This window comes from Idiotropiscis lumnitzeri, chromosome 5 (assembly GCF_059441095.1).
Source record: "Idiotropiscis lumnitzeri isolate Australia: NSW breed Sydney's pygmy pipehorse chromosome 5, RoL_Ilum_1.0, whole genome shotgun sequence".
NCBI lineage: Eukaryota > Metazoa > Chordata > Actinopteri > Syngnathiformes > Syngnathidae > Idiotropiscis > Idiotropiscis lumnitzeri.
The window spans coordinates 5,238,493-5,252,046 of NC_142395.1; the positions used below are offsets into that span (position 1 = coordinate 5,238,493).

Sequence of the window (13,554 nt, forward strand, 5' to 3'; positions counted from 1 at the left end):
ATCAAAAGGTCCCGTTTTTACAGGTCGCCCATCTACGGATTTTTGTCCGCATTTAACCATGTGTATGTGCCAACAAATCATTGTACACATTTGCTGATATTTGTCATATATCTGTGACTTCAATCATGCATTGTAGATTGTTGTGACACATTTGTGACTGTGGTTATAGTTCCAGATTCTTGTTACGTATGTTTGGATTGAAGTATTTGCCACAATAAAGACCACATGTATAAAATGCAAAATTTTGGAAGGAATTCTCGCTTACGGCCATACTACCCTGAGAACGCCCGATCTCGTCCGATCTCGGAAGCTAAGCAGGGTCGGGCCTGGTTAGTACTTGGATGGGAGACCGCCTGGAAATACCAGGTGCTGTAAGCTTTTGCACCGCAAAAAATAAATAAATAAAAAAAACTTTGACAAATGTAAGCAAGTATGCGAGCTGCTTTTTTATAAATTTCCACATATTCGCCTGACAGGCTGAGAGCACAAAATGCCAACATTCAGCGTCCTCTGCCTTTGGGTGTTGCTACAGTCTCGCCGTTAAAGGAGTGGAAGAGTTTAAACCTGGCTAGTTTTATTCGATGTCCTGCATCTTGTGTCACTGTTATTCTGTGGAATGCTGTGTGTGTGGCTGGTGAATTTGGAAAAAGAAAGTGAAAGAATGTGAGGTTTGGGTGGTTTTAGGTCGGTGCCTGGCGCAGACAGATACCCCGAGGGGGAAGGGATGCACAAGAAACTGGACCCTTCAGCCACAAGCAGGAGGGGCCACCACTTGAAGAAAGACCAAGAGAAGCAAGCTAAAGTTAACTGCAGCATACACATAGCCAATAGAATCATGCCAGGATGCCTTTGTCTCTGTGTCATTTGCATATTGTGTCTATAAATTAATGCTGAACAGCGAAGACAAAGAGAGCTGTATTGAGAGGGACCCAAACTCAAGTTGTAGATTTGTGTGTTAGGAATAAATCCACTCGTGTGTGAAAATGCCGGCTTCCTGATACCTTTCTATTGCAGAACGAGCGCGCATATTGTTGGATGTGTGAGAGTTGGGTAAGGTCGCAAATTGGAGTCAGATTACTTATTTGAGTTTACATTGGGTTAAAGTTAAATTCTAACATTGATATAAAGATAAATTCCAACAATTATGGTGACGCCGACGCGATGCATGAGAGGTAAAAGAAGTTTGGAACTTCGAGAAAAACCACATGAGACTGGGTCTCGCACGTCCACACCAGGTGACGACCTGAGAAAGGATAAAGTATAAAAGAGCCACACATCCGACCATCTTTCCTCTTGGGCCCACAGTGAAACAAGGTAAGCAGAACCCTTTCAAATTCTGCACATTGGCAACGCTAAATTATAAGAGGAAGGAGGAGCGGAACGTAGTAAGCGTAAAAGTGTTGGACGCTATTAGGGTGTAAAATCTGGGATTTACCTTCTAGCATAATTAATGGCGCAAAAGTAAAGTAGTATAGTTAAAAAAAAAATAATAATAAAAGGTGTAACAGTGTGGACGTTAGTAGGGTCTGAAATCTGGGATTTACCTACTAGAATAGTTTGGAACTATTCGTGGTTAAGATACGGTATAAAATCTGGGATTTACGTATCGGGACACGGTTTAAAATCTGGGATTTACGTGTCTGTGTGGAAGCTGTGTGAATGTGAAGGCTAAAATTGTTCTGCGTAAGAAGTGGTTGGGACACACACGAGTGGATTTCAAGATGGCGAAGGAGAGTAAGTGTGATAGTGGTCTCGGGTGTGGCACGGAGATTAAGGATAAATTCATAAAAATGAAACATAAAAAAGAGAAGAAAAACATGAAGTAGGGATGAAATAAGAAAAGAGAAAGAAAGAAAGCTAGAGAAAAGAGAAGAAATTGTGTCAGTGTAGAGATTGGAAGTTCAATAAGAAAAGAGAAAGGAACAATTAATGTTCCATTGAAAGGAGGATGATTAAACAGGCAGTATTGAAGAAGGTGTGACTTGAACAAATGAAAAGGATAAGAATTAGGGTCTGCTGTAAGGAGGAATTGAAGAAATAAATATTTTATGTTTCATACTTTAGTTGATGGTCCTTCTATTAAGGTAACTGTAATTAGTAACTGGAATGAAGTGCACAGATGGAAATGACACAAAGAAAAAAAGATTGGTGTTATGAAATCATAATTGAATGAAGCTTTTGAGAGCATGAGAAAACTTTGCAAGAGCATAGGTGGTTCCTGACTTTGTAGTTTGTGATTTGATACCTTGATTGTTTGAGTGGCTTTGGTAAGGCTACAGTGAATTTGGAAAATTAAAGGAAAAAATAAGAGTGAGAAAGATTTTACAGAAGGCAATGGGTAGAGGTGTAATCGTAAAATCATGAGTGTGCTCTAACAAAGAGTTAACAGCCCTTTGAAGTTAGATGCTCGTTCCCAAGTAGGGGGAGGAAGTCAGAGAAAGAGGATGAAGTGATTGAAAAAGTGGAAGAAAAGACGGAATGTCTGAGAGGCATTTATCCACAGTTGCCAGACTCGCAACAGTATGTGTTTGAGCCGCCGCCCGATCCGACGGCGCCATTAATGGGGGGGGGGGGGGCAGAATGGTTTGAGATGCAAAAGATAAAACGATTCACAGATGACACCAGCGACCATACAATTGATCGAACAGGCTGTGAATAATGAGAGAGAGGGTGCGCGGAGAACAGCAGGGGAGTGTGGAGACGCCCGTGCTGGCCCCGGGGGGGGGAAGCACCAGCAGGAACATGTAAACATTTCAGACACAAGAGGAAAAACAGGCATCAATGGCAGTCGTTAACTGATTGAAAAGGAAGATATGCCTTTTGGTGCTCTCGAAAGAAGGTCACAGTCCTTTTGTTTCAGAGGTGTGTCTCAGCACCCCCCCTCGATGTTGCAGACGTTGATCTAATCTTCAGGCATCTGCCTCTCATTGAGGTGTGGAGCAATTTTTTTTACAGTGCTAGTGTAGTAAGGTACGGGATAAAATATATGTATTCAACCTAACAATAAATACAAATTAGCAGGGAATTAGAACACAAGTTAAATACTGAAACATGCAGGGGATGCCTGAGGAACAGCAGGGCGGCGACAATCTTATTAAAATTTAAATTTTTAAGCAAAGGGATTATGGTTTTGGGATAAGTTTTAAGTGAAGTATTCTATGAACATGTTGAAAGAAAATCTTTGGAAAGGGGAATATCTAGCCATTGGAGATTGGTTTACCAAATATAAAGTTGGACTAAATAGTTTTGTTGATGATTTATTAACTGATGTGTATTAAATGTGACAAAGGTGGAAGACAGATGTTTTTTTTTGACTGTACGACGCGAACGCTGACATGACAATTTTAGAGGATATGACATCATTCCATAAATACCAGACTGCTAACATTCACATCTATGAGCTGTTTGATGTCACAGGTGCAGTTTCGTCAGCTGCGTCCAGGAGAGGAGAAACAACTTCACGGGGAGTGAATGGGAAAATCCAGAGACCCACAGTTGTAAATTTTGGCATACGCTGGCTAAATTAAGGCAAAATTATGGATCTGCCAGCACAAATCTCAGTGAAATCAAGGCGGACGCGCCAAGGGAGGGGTCTCTGTGTGGAATTGGAAAGTATCGTTTGGTGAATGACAGTGTGAAAGAAAAGTGTTTGTATGCATATGTGGTTTGAGTGAATGTTGTAGGGACGGGCCTCAGGACAGAAAATTGTTTGAGGTCACCGGCAAGCCCTTACAGTACTTAGGATGCGATGGGTGGACAGGCCTGATCAACCTGAATCCCTATTGCACTCCCGAGTATTGATTTTGAAATTGTTTTTGGAGAAAGATTGGAGTAATTAAATTCAAGCATCAAGTGAATGATTGATTGACGTTATTACACAAAATTTATGCAAAACTGAAAGTTTTGGAAGGAAGATAATTTACCCCTTCTCATTCTCACTGGCAAGTGCCACTCGTCCAGTTCTGTCCACAGGTTTGAGGTGACATGTGACCAGTGTGACCAGAAGGCCAGAGAATGCTTCAAATAGCGCCTCACCACTACCATCCCAGAGGTTCTCCTCAACAAGGAGGGAGATATAAGATATATTCACATTGGATGCGCGACTAGATAACACACACCCAGTCCAGGATAGGGCAAAATTTTCTTGGATTGTTCAGACTTTTCCATATAATACAGCACCACAGCAGTGATACTTGAAGTTAATGTCGAATTAGTGGCACTGTTTTTATGGAAAATTACTCACTTAACGCAAGGGTAAGTTGTTGTAGAGGAGATATTTCAGACAAAAATGACCCTGAAGTGGTCTCAAGCACGTGTCTCATGTTGGATGTATGAATGTTATTCTGATATTTTCCATTGTATCGTAGTTCATTGTATTTAGGACTAAGACATTGTAAAACACTGTTTGGAAGAACTTATAGAATACCTCAAATTTAAGAACAAATGGGAAATAGATGTTGAAGCAACTTTAGTTGACCATATGTGAAAAATGTTAGGAAAACAAAAGACAGGCGCAAATTTAGAGTGACAAAGCTCTTTCCGTCTCCCAGCAGGGCAGTAATCTAGTAAAGCCAGGATACTGGGTGCTTGTAAGAAGTTTGAAGATAAGACATTTGTAATTACCCAAGGGGGAAGGAGGGGTTAGTAACAGCTCTCACAGCTGTAAAGATAGCAGAAAGGTCAACATTGGTTTATTCGACACGTTGTAAAGAGGTCACACGTTGTAAAGAGGTCACGTTGGTTGAAATCTCCTACAAAGGAGACACCAGACTAAGAGGTTTATACAGAGTTACAAGCGGGACAAAATTTATTTAAGAGGAACTGTCCTCACTTGAGGCCGAGGCCAGACCTGCTGACCAGCATGATGGTCACCAGCTAAGTGGGGACGCCTCAGGTGAGATTGGCTGTGCCGTGCATCAGATATTTCTGGCCCGTTGGGGTCGATGTTGCTGTGTCTTTCAGGTGTGGAAGGGGGAGACAGGCCTGGTCTATGTGGCCAGGGCGAGACGTGAATGGAGTGAGACTTCCGGCAGTGACCCATCCAATAATGTCGACATTACTACACAGCTGTTCCAGTTGGCCGTCCACAAGGGCGTGCACCTTCCAGTGGCAGACATCAGGCGAAATAGTCCATGAATGAAAAAATGCTAATCGGCCTAGTAGAACACATTTTGTACCTAACTTTGCACGACATCAGAAAAGGAATATATGGGATTGGATTAGGGAGCGTGACTAAAAATTGTTGTACTTGCAGGTTTAGAAGGCCAAGAGAGATAAGAAAAAAGGAGGCAGCTGCTCCTTCCACTTCTGCTGCTTCTGGGCAAGGTTCGGGTGACGCAGCGCCACAGAAGACTGGCTGCTGTCCATAGCAGGCCAGTCAACGAGGTTGGGATTGCAGTAACAGAGGTATGGGTGATTACAGACGGGGGTTGTGAGTGGGGTGTGCTCTTGCTGCGGGGTGTGGGGTCACTGGGTGATGAGCTGTCCATGCCGAGCCACTTTCTGGAATGTGCCATCCTCCGGTGCCATATCTGTCACAAAGAGCTCCACCAGCGCAGGGGGCGCCACCGTTACCCACTCCCAACGCACTTGACACAAACCCGCTCGTACCCCATTCCATGACAGGGGGCAGCGGAGCTTCAGCATTCGAGGACTAGCAGGTCCTAGCATTCCGGGGACGGTGGATGGACAAGTTTTCGATGGTGCTAGATATTGGGGCGAGCTATGAGCTCCTTCCGCAACCCCCACTGAGCCATGTGGACTCTCAAGATTGCCTGAGTCACTGCCATTGACTGAACGAACACTGGAATTCGAGTGGCATTCCCGGATGGGACTGAACTTGACTCTGCACATCCGTCGGAGGGAGCATATGTCGTGCTCTCTTCCTTCCCAGTGGCTAAACTGAACTGAAACATTTGAGGGCAGCTCTGAAACCTGGTTCCCATCCTCCCGCGGTGGGTATGCCCTGTTCTTGCTCTGGTCTGAGTGGTTTAGCAACCACCACCCTTTCAATTCACCGATTGACATATCACATTGTACATGTGATCACAAACATGATTTGGTTTATCAAAAATGCACTCATCCAAATTTAGTCATGAGTGCATCTTGCGTTAGAATTATATATTTGTTATGTCTACCTGCGTTGCCTCGCACGCGTGCCTTGTCCCTGGACAGCGGAAATGGTATGAATTGTTTACTTTCGCCGAGCCACAAATCGCATTGAATATTGATGAGCGTCATCTTACTAGAGGTCTAGACCCCATAGTTGTTGCACAATCGGGAGATCATATATCAGCACCGACTACAAATTCTTTGGTTTTGGGAACATTACTAAATTTCAAAATTTCCAGGGAAGGGTCGCTCGGAAATGGTAGTTCTGTGTGTGTCTCTGCTAGAGGTGTTGTGGACCCAGGGCCCGACTGATTTGGGGCTCGGCTCCACAGCTCCGCGATTGTTTTTACTGTCTCTGCCCCCTCCCCCAGTTGACAGAATCAGTGTGGGCACAGCCTGTAGGTGGATTGAGCCAATCATGAGACAATAGGAGGTGAAGACTGCAGCGGTCTTGGAGCTGTCTATGTCTTGTAGAGCACCTTTTCTTCCCATAAAAAAAAAAAAAAAGAAAAAATAGAGGTTTAATTCGGTATCTGCGTTATTATAGTTTTGGGATTTTTTATTTTAAGCATAAATGGTTACTATTTCATTTGTGTTGCTTTAAAATTTGTCAATTAACAGTCAAAATTGGAGCGTTAGCTCGAGGCTTAATTTGTAATCTCGGAACACAGTTAGATATTTGAACTCAGTGAACTCAGCATCACTGGAGTCGGACATCGCTCCGTACATCAACCTCCGGGTGCTTTCCCGGAGGTGGACTCAATCTCGCTGATAAGGACAGTTTAGAGTTCTGGCTAGAACCTGACACGCCATCCAATTGGGAACTACAGGACAAAAGTGGTACCATAGCTCACAGTTGCGCCCGGCCCCAGTATTTGTGCCCGCCATGGTTGAGCTTAGAGGTTGACCGCCCGGACGGGCAGGTCAAGAGAGGGAATGTGTAGATGGCATGAATTGGATCAAAGTCAGACACTTTCGAGTCTGAACAAAGACGATGACGATGCAAATGTTTAACTTATTGACTATTTTGCTTGCTGGCGTGTGCTTTGTGTGGACGATGTTGGCGTTTGAACATAGGATGCGGGATGACAGAAGTGATGGAGCGAAAGGAGCATGTAATGGAATGGTATGGTATGGAGCAGAGCGAGATGATGGTAAGACGCTGACACAGACACAACAACTACTGCTAAATCTGAAATGTAAACAACCGACACAGGTGAACACTTGGGTGACAATTTTTAATTGGACACACCCATGGAATGATGTGGGAATAAGAAAGAAAGAGCCTATTTTTGACACCCAAGTTGCAAAACAAAAGTTCGCCTGCCTAAAAGTTAAATGGGACGGGTCCTGGGATTGGAAATATCCAGGAGTCATGGTGTAATGAAAATGTGTCTTTGCCAGTAGGAATCCCTCTCGCTCGTGATGATGTTTGGCTGTGGTGTGGAGAGAAAGTGCTGTACGATAGGCTTCCCACCAATGCCTCAGGTAAGTGCGCCCTGGTAACGCTGATCATGCCAGTTAGTGTGACAGCCTTAGATCTGGCCAAAATGGAGTGGGAAGGTGTTGGACAATGGGGAAGAGTCCCCTTCCTTAACAGGAAGAGAAGGGACATGCAAGAATGGTTGAATGCAGGAGATCCCACGTATATAGATGCAATTGGAGTTCCAAGAGGGATCCCTGACGAGTATAAATTGGTGGATCAAATTGCGGCAGGATGGGAGAGTATTTTCCTGTTTGTTACGGTAAACAAAAATGTGGACCGGATTAATTATGTTGATTATAATGTCCAACGATTGGCGAACTTCACCACCTCGGCACTCCAGGCAGTGCATGAGCAATTGGCTGCCACGTCTCTTATGGCATTCCAGAACAGAATAAGCTTAGATATGGTGTTAGCCGAAAGAGGAGGAGTGTGTAGTATTTTTGGGGATCAGTGTTGTACTCTGATTCCCAACAATACATCTCCTGACGGTCGCCTTACCAAGGCATTGGAGGGTCTGCGCGCGTTAAGTGACAAAATGAAGGAGCACTCAGGTGTGGACACCAGTTGGTACTCTGACTGGTTAAACATCTTTGGCAAATATAAAAGCTTGATTGCATCAGTACTGATTTCTATCGCTGTGTTTGCCGCTATTATGGTGTTATGTGGATGTTGTTGTATTCCATGTGTCAGATCATTAACTGTTAAGACAATTGAACGCACGTTGGGGCCACTCCCTCCTGTTGGCCAGTACATGATGATCCCTTAGTAGGACCCCCAGGAGGGGGGGGGGACAGCTGTGGCCCTACGGGAGTCCGGGATGTGAGTATGTTTAGATGGCCTCAGCGACCTGAGGCCATGAGGAGGAAATGAAATTTTCTACGGATTTTCTACTAGAATGACATTTTCTATTGATTTTTAAGTTTTAATAATTTTCTATTGATTTTTAATTTTTTACTAATTTTCTATTGAGCTTTACCTCACCTTCTATGGATTTATAGTTGTTACTAATTTTTCGTTGTTTTATTTTTAGCTCGTGTTTAACAATAAAATGAGGGGTTCGAGTGATGACCTCAGTTGTCTGAGGTCATGAGAGGGAATAAAGGAGTGGAAGAGTTTAAACCTGGCTAGTTTTATTCGATGTCCTGCATCTTGTGTCACTGTTATTCTGTGGAATGCTGTGTGTGTGGCTGGTGAAGTTGGAAAAAGAAAGTGAAAGAATGTGAGGTTTGGGTGGTTTTAGGTCGGTGCCTGGCGCAGACAGATACCCCGAGGGGGAAGGGATGCACAAGAAACTGGACCCTTCAGCCACAAGCAGGAGGGGCCACCACTTGAAGAAAGACCAAGAGAAGCAAGCTAAAGTTAACTGCAGCATACACATAGCCAAAAGAATCATGCCAGGATGCCTTTGTCTCTGTGTCATTTGCATATTGTGTCTATAAATTAATGCTGAACAGCGAAGACAAAGAGAGCTGTATTGAGAGGGACCCAAACTCAAGTTGTAGATTTGTGTGTTAGGAATAAATCCACTCGTGTGTGAAAATGCCGGCTTCCTGATACCTTTCTATTGCAGAACGAGCGCGCATATTGTTGGATGTGTGAGAGTTGGGTAAGGTCGCAAATTGGAGTCAGATTACTTATTTGAGTTTACATTGGGTTAAAGTTAAATTCTAACATTGATATAAAGATAAATTCCAACACCGTGGACGATTCGCAAATGCGTGTGACAATTTGCAAATGCGTATCTGGAGACTTGACTGTGGCTCCGGAGCCACACATTAAGACCAAAAGGGTACCCTCGGAGTCTACAGGTGTAGCAGACATATGACCCGATGCAGTCCGGTTGGGTTGGTGCAGTGAGTGTTTACTAAATAAAAAGTTAATGAATCAATTTTAAAAAATGGTGTTTACTGAATGCAATAAAGGGAAGTATAGTTAATGTGGCAATTAGCAGGTGTGGAGAAGCTTCATTCATTTTTTTTAGCTTCACTGGTTATATCATTGGTTCTTATTTTATTAGTTCCACTTTATTCTTCCATTTATTCCAATTTAATTTAAATAATGTCAAATAAATGGTACATGACCATGGGTGGATAGCAGTGAACGCCCCCCCAAGTTATTGGTGTATATATTGGTGGTACGGGGCTGGTATAATATTAGTGCCCCCATGTGGTCCGAATGTGTAGCTACGGAGCCACACACGTCTCCTGACACGCATTTGCAAATCAGCACACGCATTTGCGAGTCGTCCGCGGCAGGACTGTAGCAAACGTCACCTGTAAGAACACAGCCAATCAAAAGGTCCCGTTTTTACAGGTCGCCCATCTACGGATTTTTGTCCGCATTTAACCATGTGTATGTGCCAACAAATCATTGTACACATTTGCTGATATTTGTCATATATCTGTGACTTCAATCATGCATTGTAGATTGTTGTGACACATTTGTGACTGTGGTTATAGTTCCAGATTCTTGTTACGTATGTTTGGATTGAAGTATTTGCCACAATAAAGACCACATGTATAAAATGCAAAATTTTGGAAGGAATTCTCGCTTACGGCCATACTACCCTGAGAACGCCCGATCTCGTCCGATCTCGGAAGCTAAGCAGGGTCGGGCCTGGTTAGTACTTGGATGGGAGACCGCCTGGGAATACCAGGTGCTGTAAGCTTTTGCACCGCAAAAAATAAATAAATAAAAAAAACTTTGACAAATGTAAGCAAGTATGCGAGCTGCTTTTTTATAAATTTCCACATATTCGCCTGACAGGCTGAGAGCACAAAATGCCAACATTCAGCGTCCTCTGCCTTTGGGTGTTGCTACAGTCTCGCCGTGGACGACTCGCAAATGCGTGTGGCAATTTGCAAATGCGTGTCTGGAGACTTGACTGTGGCTCCGGAGCCACACATTGACCAAAAGGGTACCCTCGGAGTCTACAGGTGTAGCAGACATATGACCCGATGCAGTCCGGTTGGGTTGGTGCAGTGAGTGTTTACTAAATAAAAAGTTAATGAATCAATTTTAAAAAATGGTGTTTACTGAATGCAATAAAGGGAAGTATAGTTAATGTGGCAATTAGCAGGTGTGGAGAAGCTTCATTCATTTTTTTTAGCTTCACTGGTTATATCATTGGTTCTTATTTTATTAGTTCCACTTTATTCTTCCATTTATTCCAATTTAATTTAAATAATGTCAAATAAATGGTACATGACCATGGGTGGATAGCAGTGAACGCCCCCCCAAGTTATTGGTGTATATATTGGTGGTACGGGGCTGGTATAATATTAGTGCCCCCATGTGGTCCGAATGTGTAGCTACGGAGCCACACACGTCTCCTGACACGCATTTGCAAATCAGCACACGCATTTGCGAGTCGTCCGCGGCAGGACTGTAGCAAACGTCACCTGTAAGAACACAGCCAATCAAAAGGTCCCGTTTTTACAGGTCGCCCATCTACGGATTTTTGTCCGCATTTAACCATGTGTATGTGCCAACAAATCATTGTACACATTTGCTGATATTTGTCATATATCTGTGACTTCAATCATGCATTGTAGATTGTTGTGACACATTTGTGACTGTGGTTATAGTTTCAGATTCTTGTTACGTATTTTTGGATTGAAGTATTTGCCACAATAAAGACCACATGTATAAAATGCAAAATTTTGGAAGGAATTCTCGCTTACGGCCATACTACCCTGAGAACGCCCGATCTCGTCCGATCTCGGAAGCTAAGCAGGGTCGGGCCTGGTTAGTACTTGGATGGGAGACCGCCTGGGAATACCAGGTGCTGTAAGCTTTTGCACCGCAAAAAATAAATAAATAAAACAAACTTTGACAAATGTAAGCAAGTATGCGAGCTGCTTTTTTATAAATTTCCACATATTCGCCTGACAGGCTGAGAGCACAAAATGCCAACATTCAGCGTCCTCTGCCTTTGGGTGTTGCTACAGTCTCGCCGTGGACGACTCGCAAATGCGTGTGGCAATTTGCAAATGCGTGTCTGGAGACTTGACTGTGGCTCCGGAGCCACACATTGACCAAAAGGGTACCCTCGGATTCTACAGGTGTAGCAGACATATGACCCGATGCAGTCCGGTTGGGTTGGTGCAGTGAGTGTTTACTAAATAAAAAGTTAATGAATCAATTTTAAAAAATGGTGTTTACTGAATGCAATAAAGGGAAGTATAGTTAATGTGGCAATTAGCAGGTGTGGAGAAGCTTCATTCATTTTTTTTAGCTTCACTGGTTATATCATTGGTTCTTATTTTATTAGTTCCACTTTATTCTTCCATTTATTCCAATTTAATTTAAATAATGTCAAATAAATGGTACATGACCATGGGTGGATAGCAGTGAACGCCCCCCCAAGTTATTGGTGTATATATTGGTGGTACGGGGCTGGTATAATATTAGTGCCCCCATGTGGTCCGAATGTGTAGCTACGGAGCCACACACGTCTCCTGACACGCATTTGCAAATCAGCACACGCATTTGCGAGTCGTCCGCGGCAGGACTGTAGCAAACGTCACCTGTAAGAACACAGCCAATCAAAAGGTCCCGTTTTTACAGGTCGCCCATCTACGGATTTTTGTCCGCATTTAACCATGTGTATGTGCCAACAAATCATTGTACACATTTGCTGATATTTGTCATATATCTGTGACTTCAATCATGCATTGTAGATTGTTGTGACACATTTGTGACTGTGGTTATAGTTCCAGATTCTTGTTACGTATGTTTGGATTGAAGTATTTGCCACAATAAAGACCACATGTATAAAATGCAAAATTTTGGAGGGAATTCTCACTTACGGCCATACTACCCTGAGAACGCCCGATCTCGTCCGATCTCGGAAGCTAAGCAGGGTCGGGCCTGGTTAGTACTTGGATGGGAGACCGCCTGGGAATACCAGGTGCTGTAAGCTTTTGCACCGCAAAAAATAAATAAATAAAAAAAACTTTGACAAATGTAAGCAAGTATGCGAGCTGCTTTTTTATAAATTTCCACATATTCGCCTGACAGGCTGAGAGCACAAAATGCCAACATTCAGCGTCCTCTGCCTTTGGGTGTTGCTACAGTCTCGCCGTGGACGACTCGCAAATGCGTGTGGCAATTTGCAAATGCGTGTCTGGAGACTTGACTGTGGCTCCGGAGCCACACATTGACCAAAAGGGTACCCTCGGAGTCTACAGGTGTAGCAGACATATGACCCGATGCAGTCCGGTTGGGTTGGTGCAGTGAGTGTTTACTAAATAAAAAGTTAATGAATCAATTTTAAAAAATGGTGTTTACTGAATGCAATAAAGGGAAGTATAGTTAATGTGGCAATTAGCAGGTGTGGAGAAGCTTCATTCATTTTTTTTAGCTTCACTGGTTATATCATTGGTTCTTATTTTATTAGTTCCACTTTATTCTTCCATTTATTCCAATTTAATTTAAATAATGTCAAATAAATGGTACATGACCATGGGTGGATAGCAGTGAACGCCCCCCCAAGTTATTGGTGTATATATTGGTGGTACGGGGCTGGTATAATATTAGTGCCCCCATGTGGTCCGAATGTGTAGCTACGGAGCCACACACGTCTCCTGACACGCATTTGCAAATCAGCACACGCATTTGCGAGTCGTCCGCGGCAGGACTGTAGCAAACGTCACCTGTAAGAACACAGCCAATCAAAAGGTCCCGTTTTTACAGGTCGCCCAGAGATAATAGAATTACGCTTTTTTAAATTTTGATGACGTCATAGCCCCGCCCACAGAATTACGCTTTTGTCTCGTTGTCCCCGCCTACAGAATTACGCTTTTGTCCAAAATGGCCGCTATCCCCGCCCCTGTGTTAAAACTATCCAATCTCCAGCCACCTATTTCAAAATATTTACATATTCCCTGCCCCTTGAAGGTTTAATACCACGCCTACAGAATTACGCTTTTGTCGAAGTGGGCCCCGCCTACAGA

At 43.4% G+C, this 13,554-nt stretch overlaps 4 non-coding genes across 4 annotated transcripts; all 4 read left to right on the forward strand.

The window, feature by feature from the left end:
- Positions 1 to 259: 259 nt before the first annotated feature.
- Positions 260 to 378, forward strand: LOC148336449 (5S ribosomal RNA). Its single transcript, XR_015843458.1, has one exon. It is a non-coding gene; the product is annotated as a 5S ribosomal RNA (ribosomal RNA).
- Positions 379 to 10,146: 9,768 nt separating this feature from the next.
- Positions 10,147 to 10,265, forward strand: LOC148336450 (5S ribosomal RNA). Its single transcript, XR_015843860.1, has one exon. It is a non-coding gene; the product is annotated as a 5S ribosomal RNA (ribosomal RNA).
- A 1,009-nt stretch (positions 10,266 to 11,274) lies between these two features.
- On the forward strand, positions 11,275 to 11,393 carry LOC148336451 (5S ribosomal RNA). The gene has a single exon (XR_015843861.1). It is a non-coding gene; the product is annotated as a 5S ribosomal RNA (ribosomal RNA).
- Positions 11,394 to 12,402: 1,009 nt separating this feature from the next.
- LOC148336452 (5S ribosomal RNA) lies at positions 12,403 to 12,521 on the forward strand. Its single transcript, XR_015843437.1, has one exon. It is a non-coding gene; the product is annotated as a 5S ribosomal RNA (ribosomal RNA).
- The last annotated feature ends 1,033 nt before the right edge of the window (positions 12,522 to 13,554 follow it).